This window comes from Lagopus muta, chromosome 6 (genome assembly GCF_023343835.1).
Source record: "Lagopus muta isolate bLagMut1 chromosome 6, bLagMut1 primary, whole genome shotgun sequence".
Lineage (NCBI taxonomy): Eukaryota > Metazoa > Chordata > Aves > Galliformes > Phasianidae > Lagopus > Lagopus muta.
Genome location: NC_064438.1, coordinates 13,445,560 through 13,463,845, shown reverse-complemented (window position 1 = coordinate 13,463,845; position 18,286 = coordinate 13,445,560). Strand labels below are relative to the sequence as shown.

Below are 18,286 nucleotides of genomic sequence, written 5' to 3'. Positions count from 1 at the left end.
AAACAAACCTTCCTGTTGTTTACTTGAAGTAAACACCTTTCATATTCCACACTAACTCTTGAGTTCTTGTGTACTTTACAGGACTTTGAAGATCTTAAAATAAAAATAAATAAATAGAAAAGAACAACAAACTAGCTGCTGACCGTCTTAAGATATGAGATACTGGAATGAGTTTATCCCAGTACAGAACGCTCATATGAAGATCTCTCTTCTACAGAGAAGAAAGGGATCTGTTTGTGCCATCTGCAGTGATGCGACTCCATCTCTGAGGAAGTGCAGAACGCTTTTTGCTTACATCAAATCCCGAATCAAACAATGGACTTTGCAGTGCATTTGTGAAGTTGATACACCCATGGTAATTTGGAGGCTGATTTCTTTGACGATTTTCCCCTGCTGCTGTTTATTTGGCACTGCCAGTGTTCTCTCTCAGTTCCTTTCAGAGATAAGCTACATAACTTTGGGTTAAATCTGAAAGGCCTTCATCTCATCCACTCTATTTATCATTTATTAATGCTTGAAGACCAACATAGATACCAGCTTGTGCTTTCTGCATCCATTCCTTTGAGTGAAATTATCAATGATGCAGATTTCCTTCTATTTAAACATTTATATATCCTAGCTGCTATGACGTGCAGTGGTTAAACAGTTTGAGGTGAAACTACAGCCTGTAATTAATGTTACATTGTGGGAAGTGTCAGGGATGTTTAGGAAAGGAAAATTCAGAGATAAAAATAAGGGTGGGAACCTTTGGTGTGGTCAAAGCTGTTTCAGTCCTTCTGCCCTCATATCCTTCTACCCTGAGAAGGCGGGAAGGGGATGGCAGAGGTGCAGGACAACTGGCTTGGGGTGTTTCTGACAGTTATCCCAGTTCTTCAGACTTCCTCATGACGCCCCTGAGCAGCGTGGGTGCTCAGTGCCAGAAAGGTTGCTGACAGTCTGGTTGGGATGCTGCTGCCTTTGTCCCTGCTGAACTGGTGAGAAACATCTCCTGTAACATCAGTGCTTGGCAGCGCTTGCCACTACAATTGGTGAGTGGCTGGGGATGCTAACCTAAATGCAGGTCACACAAGACAAGTGCAGGAGGCTGCCCTGCCTACTGGTTTCTTTCTACCTACTGGTGCGCAGAGCTGGCCCAGCCAATGTGTGGAAATTATGGTGTTAAATTCACTGCAAGGAACCAGGTCCTTGGGATCTATCCTCAGCTCTGTATTAGATTTGCAATATGACCTTGTGCAAGTCACTTAATCACTTTGCTGTTCATCTGACTTTGCTAACAAAATGAAGACAAATTGCTAGATAGGTTACTGCAGTGGAAGATTGTATGCACTCAACAGGTAGACAGCATCCTTTCTGTTTCTTTTCCTTCCCCCCCACCACGTTGTTACCTGATCCAATAATGCACGCTATCCCTGCAAATATGCAATGGTTCTTAATGAATAGAGGATAATGAGCTACCTTGTGACTGTTAATGGTGGAAACAACATCCTCTTCTGAGTTCCCCAGTGATACCATATCAATAAAATAAGTGATGGTAGTTATAACATTAACAGAAATACTGGACTAAGTAAGTGTGAATTACAGAGTATGAGAACACTGCTTGATAGAACAAATTCCCAGCTACAAAACACCGTTTTTCAACATAGTCACCATCCTTTTTTGTCAGGGAGGAAGAAGAGCCTGCATGTCACCCCTATAAACAAAATCTGCATGGTCATGCAGGACATGGCTTGTCTTTTCATGTTGCTGTCACCACTGCTGAAATGCATCACCACTGCTTTGCTGTGCTCACGTCCACTGGCTGGTCTCCAGAAGCATCTAGGAAGCATCAATGAATGTCAGTAGGTGACCAGAGGAATTTGATTAACACCTCTTTGCTTTATTGGACTTCATGTTAGATGCCTTTTTGTTGGGCTTCCCCTCTGCTGCCATCTGTCACACAACAACCACATGTCATGGAATTTTGGTGGGAAGGTTCAGCCTCTACTGCCGTACCACCAACATCCACCTCTGACATTGTGGGCCAACATCGAAAAACAGGAGGCATTGCTTTTGGAGCAGCCCTCATAGATAATGAACCAAATGATACAGCAGCATCTTTATACTGTGGTCACATTTTGAAAAACTGAAAAAAATCCAATTCTCTTAATTTTTTTTTATTTTAAACAGCAATTGCTCTAATCAGCAAAACTGCTTGGGGTCAGATATGCCAGATATGACAATGGAGTAAGGCCAGATTGTGATTAATGAAATGAGATTTCTGAAGGAGTAAATTTAAGGCAGGCATTTTTATGAGTGACCTGAAACTTCAGTTTCAAAGTGCAGTAATTTTTAACCAGAATAGATTGCTGTTGATTATGTGGCTTCTAGTTTGATCTTCTGGTGGAAAAAAATAATTTCAGTGTTTCTTAAGAGGACTTTGACACAATATTGCATGTAATTACATGCAATGAAATACGTGTACTACCCTCTTTCTGACCCAATGCTGTTGGCAACTGTCTGTCTAAAATAGTTTTTACAATGGTTTGATGCTTTTTAGTCATGGAGGAAGAAGTAAATGTTCAGTGGCTGCTGTAGGGCAAGATCAGGATTTCTGTTGCAAAATATTTCAGTGAAAAAGATGTTCAATCTCAAACAAAATTATTGTAGTTTTTTTTTTGTTTTGTTTTTGAAATGTGAAGTTTCCACTTTTATGAAAAGAAGGCAAAAAGGGGGTAGGAGGAGAGGCTCTTTTCTTATTATTAATTTTCTTTTATTGCTTAATCCAGAAAGAAGGACAGATAAATAGAAACAAAATGCATAGAAATTTTAAGTTTAAGGGATAGATGTCTCTTTAAGCAATCAAAATTTTTGCTCAGACTTGGTTTTACATGCTCATTTCTGTTCTTAAATAAAATATTTTCCTCATTTTAATAAAACAAGGGTACCTTCTCAAATGCACAGGTGCTGGTAAATCAAGGTGAAGCTGGGACTTCAGCTTTGCCTTAGCTGAGCGCAGAAAACTTGTGCTCTTGTCCTGCCACAGCTGTTCTTAAAAAACTTGCTGCTGCTGTGGGGCCATCTGCTGGAGTCTTCCTTCAGTAGTCTCATTTCTTCCAGACCTGTGTTACCCCAAGCAGGTTTTTGTTTGTTCACTGAACCTTTTCTTCCCCTTTTCCTTTCAGGAATGCTGAGTTCTGACACTCCATCCTCGAGGCATTACTGTGCTCCCTTCTTTTAGTCATGATGGGGGTACAGCAAGTTTTTTCAGACAATTTGACATTATTAGAGCAGTCAGTCTCAAAGGTATCTTCTCAAGTATGTTATTTTTATCGGTTACAGAGGAGCCTGTTTCAGGAAGCCTTCAGTATTATGGGAATTATAATGTTATTTTAACTCGTGCATAAGTGGCATAGATGAACGAGAAGCATGTTTCTGTGCCAACCTGAGCAAGGCACAAAAACTTTGTGGATCACCTTCAAAAGGTCAGTCTCACTGTTCAGAATAATTGCTCAGATGCTTGGCGGGTTTTTCTTTGTTAAGGGGTATTGCTGAGGGAGTTCATGACTTCACAAATGATTTGCTCGTGTACCCTACTCTGATTTGTGCAGGATTAGGTTTTCACAAACTCAAATGAAGTCGCATTTTGGCCAGAAAATACTGAAAATAATGTGTTTTTGTTATGAAATACAATTTTCCCATGCATTTGTGTTTGAGATGAGATGTCACTGCTCAGAGGGTGGTGAGGCACTGGAACAGGTTGCCCAAGGAGGCTGTGGATGCCCCATGCCTGGAGGCATTCAAGGCCAGGCTGAATGTGGCTCTGGGCAGACTGGTCTGGTGGTTGGTGACCCTGCACATAGCAGGGGGTTGGGAACTGGATGGTCATTGTGGTCCTTTTCAACACAGGCCATTCTATGATTCTATGACATGTGGAATTGCCCCCTTCTCCCCAGTTAAGAACTGAGATGATAAGAATTTGTTAGGTTTCACGATAGCATAATTTTCTGTTGGTATTTGTTGAGTACTGGAAAGCCTATAAAAGGAAATCTGCAAATGTGAGGTTGATAAATTATCTGTCTTCGTATTCTTTATTTTATTTTTGGATTATCTGTTATAGGTGAGTCCTCTGCTCTTAAAAGTGATAGTTTTGTGGTGAAGACGCCTTCAGCACAACAAATTTTGAGTTTTATTTCTTTAACTCCTGTGGGCCTTTGAGCAGCAGGTGGTTAAAATCTGTCACTGTCTGCAGTATTACCTGTGAAATGTCTAAAAAATCATGGTATCTCTGAAGAAACATAAAAATATAAGGGCTTGAGCTGGTATTTAGTTACTTATGTTCAGTGCGATCGCAGGCTGCCAGGAGTAGCAATCTGTCCAAACAATTTCTCGAGGAGGGGAAAAAGGAGAGCACATAAGGTGAAACAGAACACTTTTAGTCTTTTTTTTTTTTTTTCTTCTTTAATTAAGCATATCCTGTAGGCTGGTCAAGAAATTAATTCTGCTTCATCAGGTTATGAAACAAACGTTAAGTGCTATGCGCGTTAAAGATATTTTGTTATTTTCCCAAATCTGCTGCCAAAGATTTTCCAAGCAGAACAATGCTTTTGTTTGTACTGACGAAGGTGACACTATGTTTAAAAAAAAAAAGCCACCAGCATTCTCCAATGGCACAGGTGCCGTTTCAATAATGTCCCTAACCTAATGATGTCCTTCAGATTGAAACTGTACTGCTTAGTTTTATCCAAATGCTGTTTGGCATTACTGGTTTTCTTTGGTTTTCTAAACCTGAAGCGCTTAACGTCTTCTGAAACAGTAACGATTACTGTAAATTGAGTTTTGTCATTAATGCATGATAAGAATAACCCAACTGTCTCCAACTGCTGCTGTGGACTGCAATGAATTCCTGGTCTGATCTGAAGTTCTGAGCTCTGCATGACTTAGCTTCTTCTTTAAGGAAAAGTCAGTAGATACAGAATTGTCAAAAGCAGTTAGGATCTATAACTGTTACCAATACATGTTAAGAAGTGCTTAGGGCTCCAAGTTGTAAATCTGTTTAAAAGAAATGCAGCTTAGCTTCTGGTGGTAAATATAGTATGGAAATCTGATCCTTACGCAGAATAACTCTGTGGATTCCTTGATGCACGTGAACTGTAATGATTTAATCGTGATGCACTTACAGGAGGGCCTTCAAAACGTCAGGCTGATTTTAATAGTTTTCATTGTAACCATGCAGGCCTTCATTTGTTGAAAATCAAAGCAAGAAGCAAAGTGTTATGGACAGATGATTCTATGGTACAGTGTTTATCTCATCAGCTTTCATTTCCCTCCACCCCCAGTGTTATGTCTGCCACAATCTGTAGGATAGATTTCTAAACAATAAATTCCCATGACTGAAAATTAAGCAGGTGAAATGAATAAATGGATGGAAAGTGAATGGCTGCCAGGAAGTGCGTTGTTGAGCATTATGATTGGCAACCTTGTCAGCTGTTTATACACGTGGAAGGATGTGGATTGACTGCAGTATCACATAGATGGGTGTATTTGACCCAGCAGTTCCATGGTGTTTTGGCTGCTGCTGCAGTTTTGTTAATATTTAAAATATCTAGTAGTTTAGGGCCAAGAATAGCATCTTAAAGCATAGTTTTGGCATGAGGTCAGATGTTATTCAAGTGGATGTTCTTAATATGCTGTCAGATCATATCGAAGCATTTTACTGACACTTTCTAAACATATGTATGAAATGGCGGCTTAAACTCAAGGGCATTGAACTGTGACAGAAAATCAGCATTTTATGTTTCCTGGTAGTTTGGCCATGGAATTGTGACTTTCTGGAGTGACAGCCTGGCAAGGTTTGCATCTCTTAAAGGCTTCTGCCCATATGTAACTTTACAAATTTTTACAAATTACAAATCTATTTTGTAAATTTTTTTGTAATTTTAAATCTATTACAAATCTATTTTTCTGATTATTAATTGTTGAAGAATAACTAAACACTTAATTACATAGATTCATGCTTTAAAAAAAAAAAGCAGCAACAACAAAGAAATTCAGCAACACAGGAACTGCAACACTATGCAGTTTGACTTCGCATTGTATTCTCAGAGTATTGATGAAATTTAAATGAAGTAAAATTACTTTTAGTCCTGAATTTGAATAACTCAATATTTTTGGCATTTTAATTTTGCAGACTTACTTCAGCTTTTCCTCCATTCAACTGAACCAAGTTCTTAAAGTATATATTTGGCATTTCACTTACTATTTTGATTATGATGTCAAATTATTGCCTTTTTCTTTGCCTTTCTGACTTATATCACTATTTTCTATGTGCTTTGTAAGTTCTTTCGTTTTAAGATCTGTACATTTAATGTTCATGGTAACACTGAAATAGTAGACTACATGGTGTAATGTCTCCCATGTGCTGCATCCTCATCCTCAAACAGTCTTGTAGTATATCAGAAGCATGTGAAATATTGAGAGATCTTAATATTCTCAACTAAATTTCATAGCACAGTTCTCATCTGCTGCTTCCCCAAAGTTTTGAACTGGATTCTGTCTCACGTGAAGCCCTTAGCAAGCTCTTACACGCTTAACTTTCATTTGAAATAAGATGAATCTAACTATATGTTATATGGAAGCATCAACTGACAGCCTTAACGTGATGCAGCTTTGGAACAATTCTTTTCAAGCTCAGGGGAAGAGGATAGCACAACAAACTTCAGAGGGAGTTTCAATCCAAGGATGCTTTTCTTCAAGCGTTTGTGGTACTCACCTGGCACAAACTTGATGATATTCCAACATTGCAGCCATTGTTTCAAAGCATTGAAGCCAATATTCAGCTCTGTAGACTTTTCTTTTGATATTACTTTTTCTCAGGGGAAGAGGATTTGGATCTTAGTTACACTGCTTTCTTCTACTACCCTGTTAGAACTTGGTCTTTTTTTTCTTTCCCCAAATTGGTACTTTGGTGGATATGGCTAGGAAGGCAGAGAAGCTCTAAGCCCCATGAATCTTCCATTTAATGCCTGAGAGTTTGCCTGATTTTTTTCCACTTCTATGTATAAAGACCCTATTTTATGTTATCAACTTGCTAAAAAAGAAAAGGCAATACTGAATTCTCTGAAAGCACCTGTCAGCTGCAGATATAAGTAATTAAAGGAGAGGGTCATAATTAAAATGGCTTTGAGAGTACTTATCCCAGCTTCAAATCTTTCTCACGGTCTTCATCTTACCTGCTGGCACTGATGGTGGCCTCTTTCAGATGCTGTTGTATCAGGAGAAAGGAGCGTGTATGGCATTTGGGAGGTTGGGTGGGGTAGGCCAGAGTTGCTCAGGCCTGACACTGCTTTGGTAGTGATGGGAATGGATCGGAGTCAGTATCCAGGTCAGTAGCACAGAGTATGATTATTTCTTCCCCATTTGTATACTTAAATCTGGGTATATTTATATTAGAAATGTCAATGTTGACTTCCCGGCACAGAGGATTTTCATTGAACTGATGACGTAGTTGTTTCCTTGTAGAACATGTAAGGATTAAGCCCTGATTTGTGTTCCTGAAAGTTTTTGTGCGCCCATAGATCAGCTGTCCAACACCGGGGTGCTGTCTGCCTCCTAAATCATGGAGATATTGCTTCATTTCTTCTGCCTTGTTTTTCTCCTCTGGGGGTAGGACACCATTCTTACTTGGCTAGAAGCTGCTTTCTAAATAAGCTCTAATTCTGAGCTGAGAAGCTGACCCAGCTTCTGTTTTTCTGCAGTATTATACTCTTAGACCACCACAACAACATTAACAACAAAAAGAATAACAAAAAGGAGCTGTGTAGCCATACCTGCCCACTGCAATTTTGTGGAGACTTACAGCTCTTTACCAAATTTATAGCTGTCTTTTGTTTTCTAAGAACACGTCTTGCTTATTGCAGCATCCGCTCTTCAGCATGCAAATCAGATGCATATATTTTAGGAGGCACAGTACAGTGTCCTTTTAAGTGGGAAAGTGATTTGTAGTATAGCTGTTGTGAAAGTAATTAAGAAATGAGAAGAGAAGCTGCAATAAGAGCAGCTTTTTTTTTTTTTTTTTTTTTTTTTTGGTAAATTTCAATGAGATTCTATTTAGGAAACTTATTGATAGGGTTGGTAACAGCAAAGCAATGGCCTATGCCTGGTAGTTTTTCAGAAGCTGGGTTTTGCACAAAAGTAGAGAGGTTTTTTGCATCCTTCTATTTGTGTTTGGATATTATGTTATTTAAAATGCTGCCTTGATTCTGCTTTTACTCTTTTCATGTAAAGGATCTAGAGAGCCCTCGTTGACTGTATAAAACTCCACCTTGAAAACAAATGTTGCTGGTACTGTAGCACTCAGTTTTCAGAACACGCCTCTCCTATCTTCCACCCTCCTTTCATACTAAAATGAAAACTTATTCAGAATGGGATGATAATTAAAGGAAAGTTCTGTGTTGCAGTAAGAACAAAATGTTTGCTTTCAGCTGTGGTGTGCAACTTATCTATTGTCCTAAGTCTGTGCTTGCAACTCATGTTTGTTCATGCCCAGGTCTGCTTATTGTGTAAAATAAGGCAGATGCCTGGCTCCCACCTTGGCTGCAGCACTTTGTAAGCAATATGGGTAGTTGAGCCGCAAATACAAATTTGCTCTGCCTGCACTGTACTCTGGGAACACCCAAGAGTATAGTGTGGTTTCCCTCAGAGCAACTTTGCAGCATTCTCTCCTGGCACTGTGCTTCTGGGGTGACTTGGAGTGTTCGTTGGCCTCAGAGCCAAGCATACCTGCTGCACGTGCTTTGCTTGCGCTTGTGGCTGTTAACTCTGCACGGCCATTTGCAGTGATGGTTTACCAACTGTTCTGCTGGCACTGACACCAGAAGACTTGGCTTTTCAGATGCATAGCAGGCCATGCTTCTATGATTCTATGATGCTTCAGCTCCTCTTTGGCTTGAATGCATGCTTAAAACCAAACATAGGTGGACTTTGGTGTTCACCGTGAAATGGGCAGTGTTAGAGCTGCAAGTAAAACACAGCAGGTGAACTCTTTTGGGATACATTTCAGGGTCTTGCTTTGAATGATGGGCTGCTACAGGACGTGGGTAAACCTGGTTGTGTAGAGGATGAGAACAGCATGCCAACTCTATTTCCTAAAGGTGTTTTCCTTGCTCTTTCGGCCAGTGAGAGTTATTCCAAGCAAAAATGCTGTGAAAATCAGATTATTTTTTTTTTGTTGTTCTGTACCGTTTTGTCAAGCCATAAGAATAACAAAATATTTCCCTGTTTTACACTATTCTCGCTTGCACTTTTCTAGACTTCAAGTAAGAGCACTAGCACATGTTTTTATCTTGCCAAGTCTAATGTGCCTGTGAAAACAATTGCAAAAATGCTTTAGGTTTTTAGTACTGGTTGACCTCTTTTCCCACCTGGGAATGTGCACTTGTTCCTTCAGTAGCTTCTGTTGCTTTTCTTTTTTGCGATCAGGCATATTGGAAGCTTGTAACAAACTGTCTGAGGAGTGCTGGTGCAGCTTTTGCAGTCTGGTGGTTAATAGCTCAAGTCATGTGCTTATATTTTTTCCAGCTTCTTACACCGCACCTATCGTCTTTTTCCTGTTCAGCCGTGCCTGTTCTCAGAGGAACCAATACCCTGCTGCAGGATGCAATAACATGGCTTTTGTGGGCAGTTAACCTTTCCTCTTGAAGCACCTTGACATCTGGTTTGCATTTCTACTGCAATCATACCCTTTGCCAAGGCCTTTCCTGCAATAATTCTGGTGCTGTGTCCTAAATGACTTTTGATTCATTGTGTCCTTTGTGCTTTGGTATGCTGCCTGTAATTTAAATTATTTTTACAGACTCTAATCTCCCATAAGGGCCAAGTAAGTGTGATAGAAACCTTCTTATTAGCTGTACAGCTAACTTGTTTTTATTAGTATTAGACTACCATGTATTGTATATTATTTGCCTTGTACAACAAAACTACTTTTCCATGCCAGAGCTAGAAGATAGTATTTCTGTGACAAGAAGTCAAGGAGATGGTTAAAAATTATGCCATTGTTTCCTTCAGGAAGCACCAACTGTACTTTGCCTTACAGTTGGAACAAATATGTATTAACAGGAAACTCCATCTGATAGCCCTAAGGTAATGCAAACAAAGTATTCACACTTTGTTTATCTGTTTGAGGTTTTCTGATGGCAAGTGACAGCTGAGAATAGTGATCTGTCTGCTGGCTTGACCTATGTAGGACATAAGGGAGGAAGTGTTCATTGGACAGGAAACTGTTGTATCTAGTTCCTGAAGAGAATCATTCTTCTCTGCAGCGGTACAAGTATACTTTCCTCTGCAATGCAACCTCATGTTGTAGAGAGCCTGGAAGATGGGAAGGGGCTGTACCCCTCCTTCCTTCCCCTGCCTCAAGAACAAAGCCAAAAAAGATAAGACAAGTCCTTAAAGAAACTCCACGAAAGGAATCTGCGGGGCCAGAGGTTTAAGTCTCTGGCTTTTTGAGTTGGTGGCTTGTTTGTTTGCTTGTTTTGTTATTAGGACTAAGGTACTTGTTTTCTTGCAGATTTTTTTCCATCTTTGGCTACTTTTCGTGTAGGTTGCTGGTCTCTTCTCATTCTGTGCTGCGGTGATTTTTTTGTTGTAATATTTCCCTATTTTGTGGACATAGAGCCAAATTAAAATGTATGTATGATTCTCTCCTAGGCAAGTTAGCTGAACTAGGCAGCACAGCTAATGCAATAGCTAAGCAAATTTCTTTCAAGAATTAGAAGGTTCACAGCCATATTTCAAGAGAGAAAAGTACATTTGAAGTCATTATTAAAAGTCACCTGAAAGTTTGGAGAGGGATGAATTAAGAACTTAATTTTAATCACGCACCTTCACCAGGCTGCTTTGTTTTTAGAAATAAGCACTTTTTTTTTTAATTATTATTTTAATGGAGGACCTCTGATGCCTGGTGCTTGTGTAACTGAATCCTTATTGGCCTTCCATAGTATACTGTGCTGTGCTCTTATGGCTTAGAGCCCTTAGAGAATCAGTCTTTTCAGACTTGCTTAAGAGTGCAGCCTAAAGATCCTGAATGCATTGATTTTATGCATATGAATTTCATTAAGGATGAAAGTTTTCTCTGCACTGTGAAATCCTGATTATTTTGTTTAAAGCAGCCTTATCTGATTACCTCAGGTTTGAAAGCATCGAGTTGGGATTTGTACATGACTTCATACCTTGATGATGATCCCATAAAGTAAATTTCCATCTCGCGTTAGCTTTCTGCCAGTGCTATTTGTGATCTAGAATTCTTTCCTCTCTGCTATCATCTGTTCTGTATTTGACAAATTCTGCCTGTTCTCTGTCTAACTTCTACTATATTAGAATTCTTGTCCTCAAGCAATCTCAAAATTGAGTGAAAGAGCAAGAAAGGCCTTGTGCCTAGCCACAGTGACTTGATACAGATCAGTATGAATTTTTGCCTAATTGTAACATGGAGATGACTACACAGCAATGCATGAGGTGGTTAGGGATTTGTGTTAACTTGTAGTAATACAAGCCCTTCCAGGCAAAAACAAACAAACAAACCTTCGAGAAGATAAAGTAAGTAACCGTTTTTCTGACCTAGAATGGAGCAGAACTAATGGCCATGAGTGAACCTTTGTCTTTGGTGTAGAAGCTGATGATTGAGAGTCAGGTGCTGTGATACTGGAGCCTGGTACTCCAAGCAGTTCTTGAAGGAATATTCAGTTCTTTGTGCTGGAAGGAATAGTGAGAGAGAGAGATTGAGAGGTTCACTGCAACATTGCTAAGCTTCAGGGCGCTCACCAGGAATGAAGGGCAATCTGAACCCAAGAGGGCTGGCAGCATGATGAACAGAATGGCAGGTTATTCTGTGTGCTGTCTCTTCTTTTGTCCTCTCACAGTGTAGGAGATATTTTAGGAAATCTAACATCTCCATGACAGTGTGAAACATTTCTAGCCCAGATTTCAAAGGGTAATTTTCCAGTTTTCTTCTGTATATTGTTTTTCTACAAGTATATGTCTTAACTGAAGTTGTGCATCTAAATCTTCACTGCAATAACACTTTTCAAGCTGCATGAAAATCTCCTTTTGACACCATTTGTGTTCACCGTCTAAAAAACTAATTGTCTATGTAAGCCTCAAAAGAATCAAGAAGAAGAGTTAGGCAGAGTGCTACCAAAGACATAGATGAGATAACCTAAAACCAGGCATTGACTTCCTGACTAAAAAGAAGCACAAATACTGCAGTTACAATCTAAAACAATATTTCCTGTACGTAGAGAGACTGATAGTTGGATGCCCTCAAAACTTGATAGCTGTAACATTTAAAAATTGTTAGAAATGAGAGAGCAGACTTGAGTCAGCCTCTGTGCCCCGCTGAACAGGGGAAACGCTGATCCCCTTTCTGAAGGGGTAGAGCTCAAGTTGGATTTGTAGCATTTTAGATTTTCAATCTCTGTTCTTATCCATTAAATGTGCTTGAGATTTCAGCTTAGTTTAGGGTCTACCAACAAGTTTTTCCCTTTTCATAGGAAGACCCCCACTGAGAGTATGCACAAAACACTGCAAGAGGAAAAACTTGCCCACATTTAAATACTTGTTTTGATGATGATGTTTGTGTGTGTGTGAGGCTATTAGTCTGGTAAGTACTTCTAGCTTGTCTCATGGACCTTATTTTCAAATGTTCCATGTTGTATCCCTGGACATATTTTGTAAGGCTTTATCAGTCCTACACGTGACATTTACAAAATGAGCATTGCTCCCTCTCACCAACTGGTTAACTGTTCCACTGAACCTCCTGCACATTATATCAAACCACAGAAAGGGCACAGTAATGTTCTAAACCCAGATAAATCTGGGGAAAAATGAAGCAACTGAAGGCAGGGAACCACAGAGTACTGAAAAATAGTCGATCTGTTCTAAAAGTTGATGCGTGTCCTGGAATAGTCAAAAATAATTCCACCCTGATCTCTTGATACGTTTTGCATGTATTTTCTGTATGTTTCTAAAAACAGTGCATACTAGCTGCTTGTGTTTACTTATCAGCTGTGTGATTCTTCTGTGTAAATGTTCTGCACAAAAACTGATCCATGCACAGCTACCTACATAGCCTCTTCATGTAATTGTCTATATACCTGTGTCTGTGGATGTGCTTTTCTGCTGAGTGATTAGCTGTCTGACACGCACTGCAAAAGCTCCTGGCTGTGGCTCTGTAAGGTACACAGTGTTAGTAAAAGCAGAGTTAAAAAGACAGCTGTGGAATCTGCTAGGCTGCTGTTTGCTGCTATTTGTCCTAGGATAGCAGTGCTGGCTGCTTGAGGAGGAACGACTTGCCTTGTAATTCAGTGGAAACAGAGTCCCCAAAAGAAACCGTCTGCTGCCTTGTGTCAGTGTCTGCACTGTGTAAATAGTGGTTTTGTAGGCACGTGAAGAAGTATGAATTCCTGGGGTTAGTGTCAATGTAGCACTGCTAGATATAAGTTAACCACAAAGTAAGTATTTTGAGGGCACCAAGTGATGCAGTAGCTGTGGTGCAGGCAGATGCTGCTCTGTAACCCGGGACTGGCCTGTGAGTGACTTCACAGCTATCGCCTCGTCTGCAAGGACTGCTTGGCCCTGCAATCTGAGAGAGAGATCAGAGCTGATGGAAAAACTGAACCCCTCATCACTCTGCTTCCTCTCTTGGAGATGAGGGTAAACGAGCAGTGGGTTGTGGGAGATGAAAGATCTGTACATTCTCAGGCTAAGCACGTGTATGCAGGGCTTTCTGCTGTCTGTGAAGCCTGGTTTGTACCATAGCTCTGGAACAGCCGCACTCTGCAGGCACGTGGCCAGCTTGTAACTGAGCACAGAGAAGCCTGGGCTGAGGCCTGGAGCATGTGGTGCCTGCGTGGATGAGAGGCATGATCTGCTGCTGCTGATGGAAGTGGTTACAGGTGTCAGGCCTCAGCCACAGGTGTGTGAAGAGCTCTGTGGTAGTGGGAATGCTCACCTACTGTTGGCTTGTTTGGCATCAGCAGCTTAATGCAGGTGGCAGCAAAAATCTGTGTTCTGCATCTTCACAGTGCTACACTCTTCCTGATGCTTTGTTCTCTTGGTTCTGTAGCAGAAAAGAAAGTTACTTTCACTGACACTGGAAAAGCCTAAGAGGTGGTATTGGAAGAGGACATGAAAGATGGCAGGCTATAGCAGGAGGGCACAGCTGTGGGAATGGCAGAACCCCAATTTATGGAGAGGAAGAGGGAAAGTGTACGGCCGTGTGCTGAATCCTAGCATGCGTACGTGAGGTCTGAAATTATACAGTACAAAGAACCTCTATTCTCTTATTTCATAAAACATTACAGGCTTTATAATTCTCTTATTTAATCTGTGTATGCATGTATGCATCCATAAAAACAATATTGCGCTCAGTAAAGAATAATGTTCTTGTTTACTATTGTGATGAGAACTTGCAGGTGTGTCAATTGCAGCAGGAAGTTGTTAGTGAAACCTCAGAAGTTCCTTATTTTTTTTATATTTGTTTGTTTTAATGGCACTTGCTTTGTTTTCCTGTGTTATAAATCATAGCCCCAAAGTTTGTGAAGTCATCACTTACTCTGCAGCCCATTTCCTCTTCACTGGTGTTTCCTTCAGGTCTTGCAAATGTGTAGAGAGGAGGCCTGAAAATGTAGACCTAAATTCTCCTATCTAAGTCTTATTTATTAGATAAGAATAGACTGAAACTGCAATCCTATTACAGCATTCTTTTTATATCAAATCTAAAGTGAGATGATAGCTTTGGCCATCAGAAAAACTTCTTTATATTAAAAAAAAAAATAAAGCAACCTGTTCATTTAAGTACTGCTGAACATACCAGTTATTGGAGTTACACAGAAATAGTAAAATCGTGTCAGAAGTGACGATTAGTTCTTCCTTTGCATGTGAAGTGTAGCACCTACCGAGTGCAGAGCTAATCCACTGGATTTGTAGAGATTAGGTTTCTGACTTATTTGAAACTGGGATTTGAGCCTGTGCAGTGCCATATGGATGATAAATCTATTGTTACAACCACAGAATGCAATTTAGGATGGTGCTAAATACGCTGGCTGTGATCCAGCAATGCAGTTATGGGTGTATTTTACTTCAGAAGTGCTGTGGAATCCCATTGACTGGAATTTGGCAAGGAGTGGGAGCTCTGCAGACTGCCTGGTGGTGTGACAAAAGGCTGTCTGCTATCCCCAGGAACTTGGAACACGAATACATCTCTGGGGTGTCATATCATTTATAAGGAAAAAAAATGAGGCCATTGGGGGGAAAAAAAAAGTAGTATATCTGTAGAATAATTCAGGAGACTTTCTGAAAAGTAGTTCTCCGAAATAGTGAATATACTAGTTTTGATTAGAGAGAGAAATTTTGTTAATCCCCTTCTTCCAGATGTTATCTTTTTTTTTTCTTTCTTAAGGAATGCTCAGCAGCTGCTTTTTCTTCTATAATAAACGATGATTAATTTTTGGATACATTTCTGCAGAGGAGGACTGGTTTACTACTACACTTGGCTGTCTTTTTGCTGAGCCTTTGCAGCCTCATTTTTGACAAGGTGTTGGTATTTGCTTCTTAAAGATGATGAGAATTAAGATATTACTGATTCAAACAGTGTGCTGCTGAACAAAATACCAGAAGACAGTGATGGAAGTACCTAACTAATGAGAAAACAGCTATGCCTGTACGTCTGCCCGTGGAATCTCCCTTGAAGTAAGGTCTGTGCTTGTCTGTTAGGCCTTACTCCAGCAGTGGTCCATATGTAGCAAATGATGTGGTCCTGCTGAGCACAAATTATATGGCTGCTTGCATCTTGGCTCAGAAACTTGGATCTGTACAACTGGTTGCTGAACTTATTGGCATCTTTTGTCAAGACTGCAGTAAATTATGGTGCTTGTGCTCAGACTTTGTTTTTCCCCCTGAGTTCTGAGGCGATGTTCCAATTTTCCCATTATGAGTGGCATGGTTTTATTTGCCCCCCAGTTGTCATTCACCATGTTACTTCCATTAGTGCAGCAGTGTATAGTTTGCATTTGGAAATGCCCTTTTTGTGAGAGAAAGAAGAACAGTATTACATTTTCATCTGGCAGTCCCTACTACTCTGTCAGTGCTATAGTGATGCACTTGCTGTGTGAGAGGCTGCAGGTGTGCCCCGAGCAACTTCCAGAGAACAATCTCAAGAATAACTTTATTTATTGCTTGACTTACTTTCCACAGTTAAGCTCAACAGCCATTTTTCTGTATCATGTGTCTGCTTTTAACAACAGAAGAGCTTGCATGTGATGATTACACCTGCAGTCTCTAGCGTTCACTTAGCTGATTAGAAGAAGTTGTGTATGCAGGTTGTACCTTATGGCTGACTATTATGCAAGCTCCAAAGTACGAATCCTCTGGTCCATTGAAATCTGCATCAGAACAAAGAGAGAAGCTGGTGATGCAGGTTGTCATTTTCATTTCTGTTTGAATGCTTGATGTTCTGTGAGAGAGTAGAGAGTGGGTAGGAGATGACGTGGTTCTTGGGTTCATTACACAAGGTGGAAATTCTTGTAAATCTACAAAATTATCTAACGTTGTTAGACTAGTCAGGCCCAATGTTGTATATCAAATTACTTGCTGGTATAAAAACAACTAACTGGACAGAGAATATGCTGATCGTGTCTTTTCTGTCTTTAATGTTGTCTTTAGGTCAATTGCATGTTGGGAATGGCCTCAGAAGCAGAATAGTTATGCCAGTGTTAGCAGCTTAGCTGTGGACACAGCTGTTTCAGTGAGACTTGGCAACAACTTCTCTAATGCCAATGAGGCAATATCTGTCTGCAGATCTTTGATATGGGATGCTGTGTATTTGTGGGCATGAAGGTCTGTTATGCTGTCAGCCGGGAAACAGCACAATGTATTTCCCCTGTTTTTCTGGAAAGCAGATAATGAGATTGAATCATGCTCTTGTGAAATGAAACTCCTTGAAAGTGGACGGCGTGCTGACTGGCACCTGATGGAGTTCTTATGTCAGCATTCACTTCCTTTAACAGAAACGAGTTTTGGTGAACAATTCGCCCTTTAGTTTCTCGTCAGCTAGGCACACAGGCTTTTTACCTTTGATCCTGGTTAGCTTCTCTTGAGGCTTGGTTAAGTACAAAAATGATAGTCTTGGCTTTGGTGCCCTCTTGTGGTGTAATGCATTGGCCTGGCTGCCGTTTTACGAGGGAATTAATAAGTATACAAAGTATTATTGCAGCTCAAAGTGTCTTCGGGTAGCTTACACCAAACCAAGCGACTCTTCATTTGCTTCGAATGAGCACTTCTGTGTATGGCAGGTTTCTTTAGCTGCCTCTATGTAACTGAAAGTACTTCTGTCCACATTCCAGTGACTAAGGACCTATTATAGGTAGAAGGTCTGGACACATGGGCAAAATGTGTTATATTTCAAGTTGCTGGTTTACCTTGTGTTCTCCTGCCTCACCGGTACAGCTGCTTCTACTTAAGAGGATCCAAAGTTAGATACAAGAAGGCTTTAGAAATAAATCAGACTCCTAAATATTTGTGATTTGTCTGTCTAAAAGTATAGTCTTCTGTACTTATGTGTATATTTTTATCCTATTAACATCCAATCAGTATCATCACTTAATAATTTCATTTTTTTTTATGCCCAATTGTCTACTATTGCAACTTCTTAAGAATTTTGTAATATGTTCACAACATCCCCTGTATGCGTGCATTGGATTTGCACACATGAACTGTGCTTTAAAGCAGACACTGGGAAATCAAGCTTATAACATCAATCACAACATAATGGCAACACATGTTTGTTTGCTTGAGTGTTCAGCATTTCAAAAGGTTCACCTGATTTGAGATCTGGAAGAAACCTACGCTTGCATGTAGTGGACAGCATCCAGTTTGGGTCTTAAATGTTATGCTTCCCAGATAAGTCGAGCAGCATCTCAGGGAGTGGTGGGCACCACTGAAGCTGCTTAGGGAAGGGTCTGAAGGCAGAGGCTGCAGAGCTGGGCAGCTGCAAGGAGCAAGCACACAGCCTTACTTCCTAGCTGGAGCACAGGGCTTCTTGGGGCTGAGTCTGCTGCAGATCCCTGGTCATGCTTTAGCAACCAGAACCTGCCCTGAAGGACTCACTTGGACAGGGGAACAAACCTTTCTGTTCCTTCCCTCTCCCTCTCTCTCTCTCTCTCTCTGCAGTAAACTTTTTGCTTTGAAATTTGGTTTTAAAATGGAATAAATCCTAAGTTGTGTTTCATATGCCAGATTTTGTTTATCTGGGGCC

The 18,286-nt window shown here is 40.3% G+C and overlaps 1 protein-coding gene across 1 annotated transcript in view; it reads left to right on the top strand.

Annotated features, from left to right (window-relative positions):
- KCNQ1 (potassium voltage-gated channel subfamily Q member 1) overlaps positions 1-18,286 on the top strand; it is a 328,812-nt gene that overhangs the window by 23,897 nt on the left and 286,629 nt on the right. The gene's annotated exons all lie outside the window — the stretch shown is intronic.